At 39.5% G+C, this 20,170-nt stretch overlaps 1 pseudogene; it reads left to right on the forward strand.

The window, feature by feature from the left end:
* Positions 1–18,237: 18,237 nt before the first annotated feature.
* Positions 18,238–19,532, forward strand: LOC142462414 (inorganic pyrophosphatase pseudogene; annotated as a pseudogene).
* The last annotated feature ends 638 nt before the right edge of the window (positions 19,533–20,170 follow it).

Raw genomic sequence — 20,170 nt, forward strand, 5'->3', positions numbered from 1 at the left:
CCTGCTGCATCCCATACATTTTTACAAATAGTGTGTTCGTTTCTCTTGAGTTTTCTTTTTTGTTCCTTATACCATTTAGATATGTGTTGCTTATTCTCCAAATATTCACCTGTCTTTCTGTTGTTGACTTTTAACTGAACTCCAATGTAGTCTGAAAGCATATGTTCTATGGCTCTTATCCTTTTAAGTTTCTAATGGGTGTTGTATGGATGAGGATATGGTGTCTCTTGGTGATTTTCCATGAGAAGAATGTGCATTATGATGTTCTGTTGTTCACACATGTTCTAGAAAGATCTTTTAGGTCCAGTTGTTTTTCAAACTATCCAGTTCAACAATATCCTTACTAATTTTCTGGTTGCTATATGCGTCAATTATGGATAGAAGAACCTGTAAGTCCCCAACTTAATCATGGACCTGTATGTCTCCTATTGCAGTTCTATCAATTTTCTCCATGTGGTTTTGTACTCTGTTGTTAGGCACAAAGACATTCAGAAGTATTATATTGTCTTGGAAAGGTGACCACTTTATCATTAGGTAATGCTCTCCTTTATACCTGATATTTTTTCTTAATTTGAAATATGTTTGATCTGGCATTAATTTGGTTTCTCCAGCTTTATCTTCATGAATATTAGCATGATAAGCCTTCATATATCCATTACCTTTAATCTATTTGTGTCTTTATATGAAGTCCATGTGTATTATGAACAAACTACTCATGGATTGTAAAATAATTTATTTTGTACCAAAATAAATTCATATGAACTTATTATAACACCAACAAACAGAATGTAATTTGAAGAACTAAGAAGAATAAGAAAAAATATTGAAAAGAACCCCTAGGAAATCAATATGTGTTCTGCTAAAATTGAAACAATAAACATTAAATTTGTGGTAAGCCTTGAGTAGAAGAATGGTTAAATCATTGATACTTTATTCATATTCATGAGGACAATGTTCCAAATAAATAATCCAGTTACAAATGGATTATTTGTTCAGAGAAGGGATGAGACAATACTGATAAGGAAGCATCAGACTACCACCTCAGTTTTCACGGAAACAATTAAACTTATTTATGTCCTAATTAAAAAGAACCTAAGATTACCAAACAACACCATAAACTTCTCAATTGGTTCAGTTTACACAATTCTGACTGAAAAATTAACAATTGGCAAATTTCTCTTTAGTAGGTGCCAAAATTGTTGTTTCCATATTAGCTGCAAGCAAAATCAAGGATTTCAATGGCAATTTTAAACAACTGGGATTAAGATCTCAAAGCACTTCTTGGGAGAATTGCAACAGGTAATGAAACAGAGTTTTATTAGGATGAACCTGAAGACAAAGTACAATAAAAGAAATGGCTACCAAGATGTGGAAGTGGTCTAAATCCGTTGTCATATATTCAGTTCTGACTCATAGGGCAATAATTACATAGGGTTTCCAAGACTGTAAATCTTTACTGAAACAGCCTTTATTTCTCCAGAAGTCTGCTGGTGAGCTTGAACAGCTTACCCGAAGGTGATTGATTACCCAACACTGCTTGCCCAACTCTGCCACCCCTTCTCCTTGGAAGTGTTCTAGCGAAATGAAAGTGGGCCACACAAGAACAAAGGTCATGGCAATATGCTTTGGGGGTGCTCAAGGATTTTGCCTGTTGACATTTGGGAAGGTTAAAGAATTATGGGAAATTAGACAAAACATGAGCAGAAAAATGCTTAGGAAATCTTCACTAGAGTCCTCATGCAACATGAGACTGTTTCTACTCATCCCTCTTTTCAAATACGTGCAGCACGGAGGGAAAACCAGTAAGCATCCACCTTACAGTCATGGCTTGGCTTCATCTGACATTTTGTATTTTCTAATTGGGAAAATCTTTAAAGGCCATCTATTTTTCTTCAGTTAAGAACATAAAAAGACTGCACTAATTTTGGTAAGTTCTCCATTGTGTGGTGATAGACTTAATGACTGGTTTCCTTGGACTAAGTCTCTAGTTAACCCTTCTGACCATCATCAAGGGCTATGAGTAGGCTTGTTAGCTTACAGAGCATTGCAAAGTCAATGATGGCAGTTGTAGTTAGATTAAAACTATACCCTATCATTGGATCGCCCTTCTGACCCATTTTAAAGTTGTTTCAGTTTCTAATATTTTCTTTCTCTTCTTTTTAGATTTTTTCAATTTTGTCTAATCATTGTGTGTGTGTCGGGGGGCATTTGTTTGCTCTGTATGCTTTTGTATGATTGTGTATGATTTTCTGTATATGAAATCCAGGGTAGGTAGATCTATATAGACAGTAACTAGAAAGGGAAATAGGAGGAGAGGTTTGGGGGGAATGAGGAGCTAATCACAATGAGTATGAGAAGAAAATATTCTGAAATTGATTGTGGGAATGATTGCATAAGCCTTCTTAATATGACTTAACATTAAAATGGTATGATATGTGAAGTATATGCAAAAATATTTTAATAAAATTCATGTTTTTCTAATTGTCTTTTATTTCCTTGTGAACTTTAAAATTTTTCCTCATATAGAAAGACATTTTCTTGTAGAAAACAAAATAGTTGAGTGTGATTTTTTACATCCACTCTGATAATTTCACTTTTAATTGAATGTTTAGATCATTCATATTTAAAGTAATTATTGATGTAATTGGATTAATATCTATCACATTCTAAATGTTCTTTATTTATTGCTCTTTTTCTGTTTCTTATTTCTTTTATTCTTTTGCTGCCTTCTCTGGTTTTAATTGAGTGTTTTTTTATGATCATATTTATTTTCTTTTAGAGAATCAATTGTACTTTAAAAATAGTTATTGCTTTAGAGTTTGCAATATATATTTGTAATCAATCTACATTCACTTTCAAATAACACCATTCAGCTTTACAGGTGATACAGACTCATAATAATAGACTATTTCCAATTCCTTACTATTGCCCCTTACACCATTACTGTCACTTATTCAGAAATTAGAATAGCCCAGTATATCACTGCTATTCTTATTTTGAATAAATATTATCTATTAAATCAGTTAAGACTACAAAAAAATAAGGCATTTTGTTTTATCTTTATTTGTTGTTAGTCGATTTGACATACAAGAGTTATGCAAAGAAATTTTTCAGAGAAAACAAAAAAGATAAGACAGCAACTTGCATCTACATAAAGAAATGAGAACATTACAGAATGAATACTAATATTCTTTGATGGATAGAATTTTAAAATTTCATGAAGTCCAATTTATTGCTTTTCTCTCATTTTGTGGTTATTGTTGTTTTCTAATGTTCTGTCTAAGAAATTTTTTATTATTCTAAAATTGCAAAGATATTTGCTTACATTTTCCTTTGATAGCTTTGCAATTTACATGTATGATTTTTTTCATAATCGTTTTAGGAGATTGGATCAAGAAGAAGAATGAAGGATTTTTTTCCTTTCCACCACTGAGATTTGTTCCTTAATTATGAATTATTTAAATTATATACATTTTTGTATCGAGAGTTACAGTCCATAGATTGCATATACTATAATGTCTGTGTAGATAATAAATGCACATGTGTATACATAGTAGAGGTATGTGTATACACAAGCACTATATTTGGATCCACTGTTTGTCCGTTTGTCTTGCTGTGGTGGCTGTGCGCTGCTGTAATGCTCGAGGCCTCTGGGATTTCAGAGCCCGGCAGGTCGTTCACAGGAAATGGATTTTAGCAGAGCTTCCAGACTGCAGATAGACTACTAAGAAGGGCTAAGCTGGCCACATCAGAGGAATTAGCCTCTGAAAATCTTATGAATGACGTGGAAACATTCAGCTACTGAACACATCATTATAGAAGCGGGACATTGTCAGATATACTGCTCCTCAGGCTGGAAGGCACTCAAAATATGACAGAGGAAGAGCCGCTTTCTCAAAGCGAAGTCCACCATAGTGACATGATGGAGTAGAGCATGTGGGGATAAAGCTTTTAGGACTTATGTTAGTCCAGGTAAACAAGAGAAACAAATCCAGAGACACTCATATATGTGTAAGAGAGAACATATCAAGAAATAATTATGCATCAGTAAAGCATCCCAGCTCATTCCAGATCAAGCTCATAAGTTAGCCCATGAGTCTGATATTAGTCCATGAATCCCTATTCAGGCTCACGTAGCACATGCAATGATGCCAAATGCAGGAAGCTCACAGACCGATGGGTGGCAAGGGCTGTGGATCCAATGGCAATGGATGCATCTCCAGGGCTCTGGCTGCCATCAGCATAACTCCTTGTGATTTGTCAACAAGAATGTGAAGCAGAGAGAGAGGGATGTCTCTTCTGATGTCTGAATTAGGAGAGCTAGTTCCCAGAACCCTCATAAGAAGGTCACACCCACAAGCAGGGATCATCAGGCTGTGACCTGATTGACAGGTGAAACTCCACCCCTTCATTCTTTTATCAAATTGCATGAAATTGTGTAACTACCACAGGGACCCTCATTTGCTGGTGAGGCGTGACTCAAAATAAGAATAAACTGCTGCAAACATAAATTAACAATAAGAATGTGCAATGTTCTAGGAAGTATGTATTTAGGAAAATTGGAAGTCACTAAAAATTAATACTTATACTAGTATTGACCATTTTGAATTAGAAAATCATATGGTTTAATATGCTGGGATTGACAATCAAGAGGAATGGCATTGCATTTAATGTCAAAAGGGACATTTCAAGAGCTATCTTGAAGTACAATGAAGTCTGTGACAGGATTTTATCTGTCCATATACAAGGATATCCATTCAACACAACTATTTTCCAACTTGATATACCAACCACTAAAGCTAGTGATGCATCAATTGAAGAATTCCACCAAAACATTCCGTCTGAAATTGATCAAATATGCAATCAAGATGCATTGAGAATTATTGGTGATTAGAATCCCAAAACAAAGAGGAGGGAACAGGAGCTGTAAAACAGTCTTGGTCATGAACATGAAGCTATAGATCACATGAAAAAATTTGGGGAGACCAACAAATAATTTTTTTCCATCAAAAATGCATTTTTTTCAACAACACAGACAGAAATCAATTAGACTACAACTGTGGGAAGAGGCAATAGGGAAGCAGCTAAAATCAGGCGAGGGGCCAACTATGGAAAGCCACCAATTGCTCATCTGTAAATTCAAGGTGAAACTAAAGAAAATGAAAACAATTCCACCAGACAAAATATGACCTGGAGCAAATCCCACCCAAATTTTAAGAATATCCCAAGAACAGATTTGATGCATTAAATCCTAATTACAGAAAACCCGATGATCTGTGAGATGACATCATGAACATCATACACGCAGGAAGTAAAGGGTCATTAAAAAGACAGGAAAGAAAGAAAAGTTCAAAATGGATGTCAGAAGATACTCTGAACCTTGCTCTTAATCTTTCAGTAGTTAATTCAAATGGAAGAAAAGATAAGGTCAAAGAGCTGAATAAAAAATATCAAAGGGAAGCTAGAAAACACACAGCAAAATATTATCGTAAAATATGCAAAGACCTACAGTTAGAAAACCAAAAAGGTAAAATACACTCAGCACATCTTACACTGAAAGAATTAATAAAAACCAAGCCTCGAGTAGCAATATTGAAATATTTCATGGGAAAAATACTAAATGATGCAAGAAGCATCCAAAGAAAATGGTACCAACAAGAATCCGTCCATGTTGAGTCATTTCAGGAGGTAGCAGATGAGCAAGAACAACTGGTCCTGAAGGAGAAAGTCTAAGCTACACTGGGAGCATTAGCCAAAAACAAGGCTCCAAGAATAATGGAACCCCAATTGCCATGTTTCAATAGCTGATGCAGCACTGGAAGCCCATACTCCTCCGTGCAAAGAAATTTGGAAGATAGTTACTTAGCCAACTACCTGGAAGAAATACACATTTATGCCCATTCCAGAGAAAGGTGGCACAACAGAATGCCCAAATTTTAGAACAATGACATTAATATCATATGCAAGTATAATGTTTGAGAAAGTTGTCCAACAACGGTTGTAGCAGTACATTGACAGGGAGCTGCCAGAGGTCCAAGCCTGAGTCAGAAGAGGCCGTTGAACAAAGGATATCACTGCTGACATAGATGGATCTTGACTGAAACAGAGAATACAAGGAAGGTGTCTACTTGTATTTCATTGACTACACAAAGGCATTCAAAATGCACTGTGAGTATCCTGGAGAAAAAATGGAAATTCCAGAAGTGTTCATTGCGATCATGAGGAGCCTATACATATATCAAGAGGAACTTCTTCAAATATTACAAGGGTGTTCAGTATGGTTTAAAAGGAGGGGAAGCATGCATCAGACTTACAGCCTCTCATCATAGTTATTCAATCTTTCTGCTGAGAAAATAATCAGAGATGTTGGGTTTTATGAAGAAAAATGTGGCATTGGGATTACAAGAAGACTTACTAGCAAGCTGTCATCTGCAGATGTCACATTTGCTTCCTGAGAGGGAGATGGATTTGAAGCGCCTGCTAATGAAGATCAAGGTTTGCAGCCTTCACAGTGGATTACAACTAACTGTGAAGAAAACTAAGATTCTCACAACTGGACCAAGCGGTAATATGAAAATTGGAGAAGAGATTGATGTCAAAGATTTTTGTGGAGCTTAGTTCCACAATATATTGCCCAAGGCCCCTTAAAGTGTTGGGAAGCACATTTGTTACTTTGAGGACTGAGATGCACCTGATCCAAGTCATGGTATTTCCAATTGCCTCATCTTCATGTGAAAGTTTGATATTAAAGATGGAAGACTGAAGAAGAAGGGAGGCATTTAATTAGGATACTGGTGATGAAGATACTGGTGATACTGGTGATGGACTGCCAAAAGAACAAACACATCTGTCTTGAAAGAAGTAGAATCAGAATGCTTCTTAGAACCAAGATGGCACGATTTTTTCTTACCGACATTGCACATATTATCAGGAGAGACCAGTCACTGGAGAAGGACAGCATGCTTGATACAATGGAGGGGCAGCGAAAAAGAGGAAGGTCTCAATGAGATGGAGTGACACAGTGGCTGCCACAGTGGGTTCAAACATAAGAACACGCGTAAGGCTGGTGTAGAACGATCTGTGCTTTCTTTGGTTATACATAGGGGAGCTGTGCGTCAGAGCTGAATGGACAGCATCTAATAAGAGCATATTTGTGTACACCTACTTTTCACATAGCAACTATTTTGTTATCTGCTATTTTACATTTCCTACAATAATCAGACAATCTTACTATTTTGTACTTAAGGAAGGAGAAGGGAGGAGGAGAAGGAGGAGGAAGAGGAGGAGGAGGAAGAGAAGGAGGAGGAAGAGGAGGAGAAGGAAAAGAAAGGGAAGGAGGAGGAAGAGGAGGAGGAGGAAGAGGAAGAGAGGGAGGAAGAAGAGGAGGAGGAGGAGGAGGAGGTTCATGAATGGAAATATCTAGGTCCCAGGTAGTTTTATTGCCTGAGTGAGGCAGAGGAGCCAGCTCAAGCTCGGTCTATAATGAGTCCAGGGTGGGCAGGGCAGGAGAAGTGCAGCAGGTCTGTGGGGTTGAGCTGCAAGGAAGTTGCAGTAAGAGGATCTTGAGAGAGGGGAAGGAGACATGGAAGTCACTTCTAAAGAGGCCTCTTTGCTACCTTCTCAGTCGCCACCACTTGACTGAAGACTGAAGGAGAGCAGCTGTTGACACCTTTCTCCAGGCCAGAAGAACAGAGCGGTGATGCTCTCAAGATTTCATGTGGAGACCTGGAGTGTGGTCAGATATAGGGTGAGCCTTGCTGTTTGCCAAGCAGCAGGTGATCCCCAACTGCCACACCACGGCATCACATCAGCTCTGTGGTGCTTAGGGAAGCTGTGGTGACAAAAGTGACCTTCTGAGCCATTTGCACCTCCCGATGGTCTAGGATGCCCTGTGTGACTGCTGTTAAGTGACAGGGTATGGCTCCACTGTTGCGTAATACAAATTGTGACACATTAACTGATCTTTGGAGATTCACACACACGCACACATACACACATACACACAGACACACAGCTATAACTATGTACAGAGGTGACTTTAAAAATTCATGGAAAAATAGAATGAAAAAGTAATGGGGTTTTCCCCATACTTTTTGAAGCGACCTACTCAATATATCTAGATAAACATATATGTATATGTATGTGTGGTGTGTGTATGTTTATGCATGTATGTATAAGTGTAAAATGTCTTGATATTGTTAAATTTAGATATATGTAAATAGATTAATAGATGTACATAGATGTACACATATAATGTATATAAATAGGCATATTTTCAGATGTATTATCATGATCAGGTCATGGCTCCTCCTTTCAAGGTACAATGATACATTGCCAGAGGTAACAAGCTAATAAGATGAATGTTTTCAGTACCTTAAAATTCAGTAAACCAAGAATAAAATAAGTATACATGGAGGCTTCACAGATTTCCTTGGAAATCCTCCATTATCTTAATTCAAAATTTCCACATGCTTTTAATCCTTCTCATACTTCTAATAAAAGAAAGGCTTAGGCTAGTCTTTTAAGGCTTAGGTTAGTCTTTTAGGAAGCATCTGGTTAATTTCCAGAAATTCTTAGGAGGTGGATAGGAAATGAATATTTATCTATTCATTTACCAATGAGATAAACATGTTACATACAATAATGCTTTAAATGTTCAAATATGGGACTATTACCATGAAGAACCAATGCCTGAGATGACTGAAGTAAGTGTGTACTTAATTATAATTATTTTCGAAAATATAATTTACCCTATAATTCTGTCGCAACTTCTAGAGATGGTATACTTTTCCTATGTGAAATCATTTAGTTTATGCTACCAAATGTACGACTATCACACGCACTGTACTTTTTTCATCATGATTTCTTGGGCAAAAACACGTACAGAAGGTTGGAGATTTTTTAGTTTGCTAATTCATCTTCATAAAATCATGAAAAGCATTGAAGGAAATGAATTTGAAGGATTCTAAATGTTTCCCCAAATTAAATTATTTTGATTTTTATTTGTCAAGCATAGGCACATTTAAATAGTTTGGAATGTCTATTCAATACAGTAGAAAGGGGAATTTTGAGTGCGGCTAGTCTCAGAAACCTAAGCATAAGCATATTTTTTCAGAGTAGGTTTCTCATATCCCTGTGGTGGCGGAGAACCTTCTTCATGGACTGTGGAGTAGCAGCGCATTTGCACTTTCTGGAGCAGTGGCCTGTGGAACTCAGTTTGAGATACGGTTTCCTCACCCAGACTTTTGATTTCCATGTCCACCCAAGTTTTGATTTTTCCGGATAATCTCTCCAAGCATGATGAAGAAAGGTCAGAGAAAAGGGCAAGGCCTGGGCTGGTTTTGTGCGGACACGTGGTGGCCCTTATCCTAGCCTAGAACACTCTCCTTTGCTCACCCGCATCCAGGAGGCCCTGGCCTAATAGCTTGTCAAGTCAGGAGGAAATTCATTCCTTTCCACACTTGAACCTGCTGCCAGAGTTAGTATGTAAATTTCAACCTATTTTTAAGGGTTATTTTCACTCAAGTGAAATCTATCAAGGAAGGAGGGTTATTTTTACCGCATACAGCAACTGCTGATCACCATGGCAACCAGCCTGGCGAAATGCAATAAAGCATCCCTCTGTTACCGTAAACACAAAAGGGAAACACTGACATCTAAAAGAAAGGCAATTATTGTAAAGGAAAGCAACAACCTGCCAATGGAGCCTTTGCAGTAGCGGGTGACTTCACAGAGCAGGCTCGCTTGCCACAGGCAGGCATGTCCAGCCCTCGAGCTCCTCTAGTTTGGGCGGAACAAAGGTTGGGCTGTTTTCATTTCTAACTGACAAAATCACACATGTTATTTCAAACCAATATAAACTTTTCCCCTCCCTGTCCTCATTTCTTAAAACATGAAATGGGCTTAGAAAACACAGACATTCGACAGAAAGAAAAATATATCCCTCTCAGACTGGTTTTCTTCAGGGGAACGTTTGCTTATTGTCTGTGGAATTTTGGAGAGGGGGGAGCAGTCTGCATTTTTAATATATAGCTTCTTCTCTTAATTGTCTTTGACAAGAGTTGTTAGCTAATTCCATGTTGATGAAAGCTGTTCACAACGAACAGACTTTCGATTCACTGAACTCTAAGCTTCATGTAGGGTCTCGGGACTGAAGATGCCTTGGAAGACATATACAACGCGAGGCAAGCTAAAGTACAAGGCAAGTGACTGTTTGCAGGTTACCGTACTGATGGCCCTAATTATTTGGGTTAAAGACGAGCTGACTACAGAAGAATGGCTGGACCCATGGAAAAAGTAATGGGCCAAGAATTAAGACTCAGAAAACGTTTTAAACAACACTTTTAGAGACTTTACTTTCTTGACTATGTGTGTCTTAAGTATCAGTGTGTCCCGTTCCCTTAAAGCCCCCTCTGACTAAATGCTCAGGAAAGAGAGGCTGGACTTTAGCTGCGCTGAGAGGAAGACTTGGTCATTGTTCAATGCTCCGTGTGGCCAGAGTTGACTTGCTCAGCTCACGGCCCGGCGACCACACTCCTGTACGATATCAGACTGACCCTTCTATGGAGCTCCGTGGAGGTGACAGGTTGGAAATAAGGCAGATCTCAGTTGCTCCACCTTTCCTTCGTTATTGCACTTTATCATATTCATATAAAACAAAAGGGAAATACATAATATGAGCCAGGCTGTGAAGAGGGCAGCCACATATAAACTTCATAGTCCAAGAAAATATTGCCCAGGTTTAAAAACTCTGTAGGCACAGCTCAGTTATATAAACTGATGGCTCAGAAAGCACCTGCCTCTGCTCTATATTTTTATAGCTTCCAACATGCACATCTCTGGTCTCTTTGGTGAGTGGGGCTTGCTACATATAGTTGTTGGGCTCATTTCAAGATTCATCATCAGTGGGTGGTTTTAATGAATAGAAATTTACCTTCTCACAATTTAGAGGCTAGAAGTTCAAATTCAGGTTGGAAATCTTTCTTGTACCCTCTGACGAACAATCCAAGCCTCTTTCAGTTTCTCTTCCTTGGTTCCTTAGCTGTACATAGGTCATCAGTGTGTCTTCATTTGTGCTTCCTCACCTCTCTGGGCAAGTCCACTGCCGCGACCTGCAAGGTAGGCTGGTCAAAACCACCTGCCTACCTCTGTGGGAGAAAGATGAGGCTTTTTATTCTTAAAAGAGTTACAATCTCAGAGACCTACGGGAGCAGGTGTACTCTGTCCTATAGGGTCTCTATGAGTAGAATCAACTTGAGGACAGTGAGATTTATATTGTTTACTCCCCTCTATGTCTCCTTAGCCATTTTATATCCCGAAGATGACTAAGACAACCCTATATCGGCATGGTCTCATCTACTAAATAAAGAAACCATCATTCCTAAGCAGGATCATATCTAAACATCCAACAGTTAGGCCTTACAACACAAAATGTTTGAAGACACAATACACTCCACATCATAAATGTTTGAATACCCAATACACTCCACATCATCACCAAAAGACTAGCAGCTTGTGCCCTGTTGGAGTCACCGTACAAGAAAAGCATGGTGATTGACTGACAGGTCGCAACTGTGAAAACCCATCTCTATTCTGAAAGTGGTACTCAAACTAAGTTTATAGTCAAATAATGACCTATGTCTTCACCATAGAACAGTGTAGAAATCAGGTGGCAATCTGTGCCTCATGAAACTCACATTGTAGTGGGAGAGACAGATTAAAAAGAAATAAAGGAACACAGTTATCAGATAGTAATAAGTTCTAGGGAATAAAACAATAAAATGGATGGGGCTAGTGAAAGGAGGGGAAAAGAGAATCCAAAAGACTCTTTGTTAAAAAATAAATACTTATTTATTTTGTATTAGGAGTTAATACATACATCATATCGTTCCATAATTCAATTATCTCAAGCAGTATTGAACAATTGCTACCACAATCACTTCCCAAACATTCTTCTTGGAGTCCTTATCCTCGCTGCCCTTTACAGCCGCCACCTCTCACTGTCCTCCCCCCCAACCCGACCACTATACCCTTCCCTTGTCCCCCAAACCCTTATTCTACTTGCTGTCCCTCTAGGTTCATGAATCCTGGGCCCTACAAGAGATTAGGGGATCAATCCCGAAAACAGATGAAGAAATGGAGATGAGACTCTTTAATAGAGTCATTAAGACATTCCATATTAAGAGAATGGCTTCCAAGTTAAAACCCCAAAGAGGTGAGGCAGAAAAGCTATGTATAGTATGTCCAGCTAGAGTAGGCTGAGGGAATGGAATTACTGGGACCACTAGGCAAGAAACCGCCTGGTGTGTCCCAGGAGGCCCGTGTGGCTCCAGGGCAGAGAGTAAACTAGAGAATGGCTGGTAAAGAGAAAGAGAGGGTGTTCATATTCGATGTGCACAAGGCTTTTTTATTTTTGAAGCAGTAGAGTAACACGATCAAATCTGTTTTAATAGAATAAGCTGCCTTTTGTGTTAAGAATACACACACCAGAAAAACTAAACTCACTGCCATCGAGTCAATTCTGACTCAAAGTGACCCTATTTGATAGGGTGGAAGTGCTCCTGTAGGTTTCTAAGACTGTGACTCTTTATGGGGGTAGAAAATCTCATCTTTCTCCTAAAGAGTGGGAGGTAGTTTTGAACCGCTGATCTTGTAGTTAGCAGCCTAACGTGCAACCACTATGCCACTGGAACTCTCTCTGAGAGATTATACAAGGGGACTTCAAAAGTTCGTGAGAAAATTTTCTTTTATTTCCATTTTCCATGAACATGTTGAAGCCTCCCTTTTTACAGCAGGGAACCAAAGTTGGAGAGCCTTACTTGGAGATCATTTCCATCATCCAGCTGAGGGATGATGGTGGCTGGACAAAGATGATAGTGATGGACGTGAGGTCAAATAATTTTCTCCCTTTCTCTGTATATGTATATGACTCTAATTATGTAAGTGTATATATGTAAAATAGACATATAGATGCATATACATATGTTTTATGAACACAAGCATATGAAGGGGCTCCAAAAATATCATGGGAAATGAATTAGAGGATAATGAAATTTTTTCACAAATATTTAGAAGGATTCTCCATAGAAATATACACCTATATATTAAGGGGTTCCTGGTGATGCTGTGAGTCAGGTTTTGGACTACCCACCACTGTACCAGTGGTTCAAATCCACCAGCTGCTTCATGGGAGAAAGATGAGGCTGTCTGTTCCCATAAAGATTTAGTTTCAGAAACGCGATATTGGGTCACGACAAGATGGAATCAACTCTGTGGCAGTGTGTTTAGGGCATTTGCTTTTGTCGTTGTTCTGTATTTAAGACAGGGACTACAGAGCCTTTCGACAGCGTTCTGTAACTGTTACTGTGTCTAAAATCACACCGCAACAGTTTGAATACGATAGTCCATTTTCACTTGTTGCCCCGCAATTCTGGGGACCTGTTTCATAGTGGATTATACATTGGGTTGCTATCTGAAAGGTCAGCAGTTTGAAACCATCAACCGCTTCCTGGGAGAAGGATGAGGTTTTCTACACCCATTACAAGTTCAGTCTCAGAAACCCAGAAGGGCTATTCTACTGTCTTATGGGTTCCTTATGAGTCAGAATTAACGGAATAGCATGGGTTTGGATTTTGAGTAATCTTCATTTTAAAATATTTGGGGTAATAAAGAGCACTCCAAATTCATTTACCATTGAGATATTCCACAAGTGAAAATTATAGACACATTTCTTCATTATTCCTACAGATGAACAGGTAAAAGTTAGATAGCTCTCAAACACAATCAACCTAGACAACCCCCCCCCAGACACACACACACCTCTTATAAGGACAAATTCTTATAGCTATTTACTCTAAATAAATGTTTCACAGAGTATGCCCAGTGATGATTGATGGCCTTTACAAAGTGGCTTGCAATTTGGCAGATTCAGAAGAAAAAGTATTGAAACTATTTTCCTCCCTTCCATTTCACAGATTTGGAATTCAAAGAAATTCAATAACATTCTTAAACCAGCCCCTTTATGAAAAGTTTAAGCTGATCCTTAAGGACTGCCTTGGTAATTTCCTCATCCCCAGCATACAGTTAACAGGATACAATTTGTTGCAGCTAACCTATTCTCCTTTGTAGCCTCCGTACTAATGCTAATTTATGGTACATTTGCTTGCTTCTTCTTCTTCTTTTTTTTTTTTTTTAGGTTTGTGGTATATAGTGTCTTCAGTTCTCAAAAACTGGACCAATATCTTAATAGTGACTTTTAGAAATATAAACTTGTGATAAAAGTAGTAACAATAAATACCAGAAACCCTAATTAGATCATCTGTGGACAGGACACGAGCAAGTGCTGTGACAAGGTGGTCTGTGAGGGGCAATTCCAACCAAGGAAGGTCAAAACCAAAGAGCAAATGGGGAGCATGAAGATGAATTTCTAAACAGTGGATTTTGCCGTACCGCAGATGTATTAACCTTGAGTCTCCAGCGCCCGTCCTGTTCTCAACCAGCAGTGTGCGGTCACTGAAGTCTCTGCCTTGCTGGAGAATAAAGCACAATGACCTTTCTAGTGACATAATTGAATGCTTTTCTCCTGGACAAAAGTAAAACAATGTTTTCTAGTAAAAGAGAAAGGAGTATTTTATCATCAAAACTAGAGAAACAAAGAAAACGCCTGTTGGAATTTAAAGTTGCACTCCCTGGCACCCCGTGTGAGGCTCAGCAATTACTTTTTCTGCAAAATTTGTGCCGATTAATGACAATTGATTCCCTATTGACACTTCAGAATATAACACCCCAGAATTAATAGCTCAAAAATTAAAAGCTAAAAAAACCAAACAAACAAAAGAACCCAGAAAAGAACAAATTCTGGAGAGGATGTAGCGATACTGTCCCCCTCATGCGCTGTTAGTGGGACGATAAAACAGTACAAACACTGTAGAAATCAGGATGGTGACTCTTTGAACTGTTGGAAATAGCAATACATAGCAATCCTTGTACTTGTTTTAGAAAGGATAAACAACTTATGTTATGTACATGCAATGGAATGTACCAACCATAACCATTAAAGAATAAGGGGGTACAAAGCACCGCATAACGTGGGGGGGCCTAGAGGGCCTATGCTGACTGAAATTAGACAATTACAGCCAGATACGTTTTATGAGCCCCGTGTTGTAAAGGTCAAGAAAGGGCTCTTCTCCTGAAGGAAACCACCTTCGATGGCTCACAGGAGGGAGAGAGGTGGCAAACTGCTGGCTAGAAGGAAGCTGTGTGCTAACCTGGGGGAAAGGGAAGGTAAGATGCCCTAACGAGAGAGCACCGAGAGGAGAGAAAAGTTGAATGACACCATGTGGGCATTATTAAACATCACCGGCCTAAGGCAGTCAAGATGTCTGGGGCAAACATATTGCTTTGTGAATGTGCATGAAATGACAGATGTGTAGAGTATGCAGGAGTTCCTGATAAGAATTAACACAAACAAACCAACAAACAAAAAAACATATTGTTGAAAACGAGGGGTGTCGGAGTAAGACCGGAAACTCATCTGTAGACAATGGGACATCCCTTCACAGAAGGGTCCCAGAGAAGGGATGAGTCAACTAGGATTCAGTAAAGCACTGATGAAGCACACACTATTCCTCCTTGAGGCTTCCTCCTCACCTTCCCCACCACAACTATCATGATCCCAGGCCTGCCTTTCACTGTGGCCTATACTGGATTATGTATGCAGGTATAGATAAGTGATAAGAGCTTATGATATGCAGAATCCAGGAACAGAAATGGCATTCGTGGTATAAGAAGGGTAGGGGGAAGGTGGGGAGAGGAGGAGAGGAAGGGGAAACCAATTACAATGATGAACACATAACTACCACCACCACCACTCTCCAGGGGGATGAATAACAGAAAGCATGGGGGAAGGGAGACTGTGGTGGGTGTAAGATGAAAATAAAAATAATTTATCAAGGTATCATGAGGGTGTGTATGGGGCGGGGCAGGGAGGAGCTGATCCCAAGGGGTCAATGGAAAGCTAATGTCTAAAAATGAATGATGGCAACATATGTACAAATATGTCTGAAACAATTGATGTATGGATTGTAACAAGAGTATGAGGAGCCCCCAATAAAATGATCTTTTACAAAAGAGTCTCCAATAATATGATCGTTTAATAACAATCAAAAACAATTGCCACCAGTATGAGGGAGAAGTGTTAGAAGACATTTTCTTTAATCATGAAAGAGCTATGGCAAAAAAAAGTCATGTTTTAATTACTATGTGAGAAAGGATACTAACTGAAAGTAGTAGATAAGAATCAACATGAGCCGAACAACCCAAGTCAGTTTGTCCTTGAGTTGCTTCTATGAATTAGGAGGACTACAGAGCAGCTCATCTGCTTTTAGTTCAAGAACTCCTATACATTTTGCCTTATCTCATTCCTTTCCATCCCTTCAATGCACCCCCACTTGTCCACTTCTCCTTGTGTTTCCGGTTTCCATTCCTCACTTTCCTACCACTTTGAGACTATGTGCTTCGGTTCTATAGGTGATAGGAAGTAGGTGTGCATGCCTCCCTAAAGTTATTGTACCTGTTACAGACCTGTCTATTGTCTGGCAGAAATTTGAGCCACAGGGATGAAGTCAGTATTTCCACCAAGCAGGACTCAGTATGTGTCAGAGCAGAACTGTGCTCAATAGAGTGATCGATGACTGATGTTTCAAAACTGATCACCAGGCTGTTTTCAGGACAGTGTTGTGTGAACAGAAGCCTTCAGGATGTTTTGCTAGCGGATGAGCATTTGTACCACTCAGGGACTCTTAGCCGGACAATACATTCAATCCCATGAGTCAATGCTGACTTTTAGTGACCTCCTGTGAGTTTCCAAGACTGTAAGTGTTTCCGGGAGTAGAAAGCCTGGTCTTGCTCCTTTGGAGCCGTCCGTGGTTTCAAACTGCTGACCAGGCAGATTGTAGGTCAACTCGGAGCCACTATACCCCAGCACTTCTTTGTAGGATATTAGATACACAATATTTTTGAATGTACTTGGAAGGCCAAGTCACATGTCTTCATTCCTAGTGATTACTTATTGGTCAGTAACCAAATATCCAGTGGTTCAAGTTCCCTAGATGCTCCATGGGAGAAGAGTGATGCACTCCTTTAAAGTTGTCAGCCTAGGAAACCCCAGGGGGCAGTTCTACTGAATCAGTTCACCAGCACATATCAATATCCTGAATCAGCATTGAAGAAAATACTGAATTGTGAATCTTTTCAAATCAGACCTACCTTTGCTTCAGTCTTCTAGTATAGATTATTTCTCAGGCAAACCTGGCCCGTTCTAGTGTCCCAACTCATTTTGGGTCAAAAAGAGCATTTTTAATGTTGGGCCTAAGATTTCAGGATTTTTTTTAGAAATTCAAACTATGGTGCAAATATTTCAAATGCCCAAAAGTTTACATTTTGCTATTGTTTAATAAGATAGTGTATGTAATATTGTAGAATCATATACAAATATTGCAAAAAACTGATGTAAAGAAATACTTTCCAGAGCTGAAGATCAGTGAAAAGTGGATCAGAAATCCAGATGAAATACTAAGCTTTCTTATTTTTTTTTTAGTTTGGTGGATTCTTTGCCTTGTCCTTCATAGAGTGCTATGAGAATAAGAAAGAACCTAGAGGGTGAGTGCTAAGCAAAAGGCAATCGGCTCCTTTACAGAGCAGACCCTCACCTTTACTCTCAGCAATTCATGCACTTGGCTTTATCTCATTCATTGCAATCTACTCAGCAGTAGACAGATGAAGCAATCTGATTTTGCAAAGAGGTACAGCATTGAGAACCCTATGGGGCAGTTGGACTCTGCTCTAGAGATCGCTATGAGTGAGAATTGACTTAACAACTAAACCCAAGCCCATTGCCCTTGAGCCTATTCTGACTCTTAAGAGATCCTGTATATAAGCTTTCCAAGACTATACACATTTAAGAGAGCTCATAGCCTCAACTTTCTATTGCTGAGGGGTCAGTGGATTTGAACCACTGACCTTGTGACTAGCAGTCTAATATTTCCTCCAGTGCCACCAGGACTTAAGGATTTAACAACTGTGTGTTTTTATTACAAAAAGTCTCTCAGCTTCTGAATTCTTATTGGATCTGAATAACTGAAGTTCTCTGATGGTAACTACTACTAATTGCATGCTTGCTCTTAACCTGTAAATGGACATTAGGATTTCATATTACATTAATGAAAGCAACGGAGTCCTCGCAGTGCGCAGGTGCGGGCGTCTCGGTGGGTCAGTGGGCTCCGCGTGCGGGCCCCTGGGTCTGTGCGAGCGGCGGCGGCTGGCCTCCGGCACCATGAGCGGCTTCAGCAGCCAGGAGCGCGCCGCGCCCTTCACCCTCGAGTACCGCGTCTTCCTCAAAAACGAGAAAGGACAATACATATCTCCATTTCATGATATTCCAATTTATGCAGCTCAGGATGTGTTCCACATGGTGGTTGAAGTGCCCCGATGGTCTAACGCCAAAATGGAGATTGCTACTAAGGACCCTTTAAACCCAATCAAGCAAGTCTGAAAAAAGGAAAGCTCCGTTCTGTTGCCAATTTGTTCCCGTATACAGGCTACATTTGGAACTATGGTGCCATCCCTCAGACTTGGGAAGACCCAGGACACAATGACACACACACTGGCTGTTGTGGTGACAATGACCCGATTGATGTTTGTGAAATTGGAGGCAAGGTGTGCACGAGGGGAGAGATAATCCGTGTGAAAGTTTTGGGCATCCTCGCCATGGTTGACGAAGGGGAGACAGACTGGAAAGTCATCGCCATTAATGTGGATGACCCGGACGCGGCCAGTTTCAATGACATTAGCGATGTCAAACGTCTGAAGCCCGGGTATCTAGAAGCTACTGTGGACTGGTTCCGAAGGTACAAGGTTCCCGATGGAAAACCAGAAAACCAGTTTGCTTTCGATGCAGAATTTAAAGATAAGGATTTTGCCATTGATATTATTAAAAGCACCCATGACCATTGGAAAGTACTGGTGACTAAGAAAACAGATGGAAAAGGAATCAGTTGCATGAACACAACAGTGTCGGAGAGCCCCTTCAAGTGTGACACTGGTGCTGCCAAAGCCATTGTGGATGCTTTGCCACCACCTTGTGAATCTGGCTGCACAATACCAGCAGATGTGAAAAAATGGTACCATCACCAGAAAAACTGATGGCATTTCTCTGGAACACGGAATATTAGTGGACAGCGCTACCCTCTCTTCATCTGGATGCAAAAGTAGTAGCTTCTCAAAGCTTCCAATGTGTAGAACTAATCGAAAGAAAATTCTACTATGAGCAATCGCATATACTCAGAATGTCTAAGCGTTTTTCATATTTCAGCTATGATAACAGCATGTGCACATTACATCTCACAGTGGTTGTAATTTGGGTAATACGGTAGTCATTCATAGATGTGCAAGGTATGCACACATCGGATGTGTATGCGTATGTATACGCCCATGTGTTAGGAAATAAAATTATTTTGCTGAAAAAAAAAATAAAAGCAATGAGGGAGAAAAGAAGCTATAAGAAGTGGGGGAAAGTTCTTACTAGTATATAAACAAACCATACTTTAAAAATAAATATTCTACTATCACTTTAAAATTTAATTAATCATTTCACACTTGCTCTAACTCTTGATTAAACAAATAAAAGGAGTGGAGAGTATTCTCGTGGCTCTTATGCACACGATTTACTAATGGAGAGTCTTTGGGTTTCTGAGTTCACACTGATAGCTCATGATGAAGTTCCCAAGGGCCATTCAAATTCCAAAATTTGTTTCATGATAAATAGTTTCCTCCCCATAATAGGCCCCTTTACACGTGGCTGATATAGAACAAGAAGAGCTGGTCCTTTGTCTTCCCCTTACTCAGCATTCCTCTGCATAAGCTCTGTAATTTCTGCTGCAACCACTCCGGGGAGTGAGAAGACTGAAGAAGAGCCCAGTGCTGCTTGGAGAGTGAGGTTGTCTGACAGTGTTGACTCCTTCTGAAGGGTAAGTACAGGGATGACGGTCCCTTGCATCTTTTCATAAGTAGGAGTTCCCTATTTAGATTTTTTTCCTGGGATATAAATAACATTCTTCTGGGCTGATCTTTCTTCTTTCACCTCTGGTTCATTACTCAGCCCAGAATCTCTCTA

The sequence above is a fragment of the Tenrec ecaudatus genome, chromosome 1, assembly GCF_050624435.1.
Source record: "Tenrec ecaudatus isolate mTenEca1 chromosome 1, mTenEca1.hap1, whole genome shotgun sequence".
Classification (NCBI taxonomy): Eukaryota; Metazoa; Chordata; class Mammalia; order Afrosoricida; family Tenrecidae; genus Tenrec; species Tenrec ecaudatus.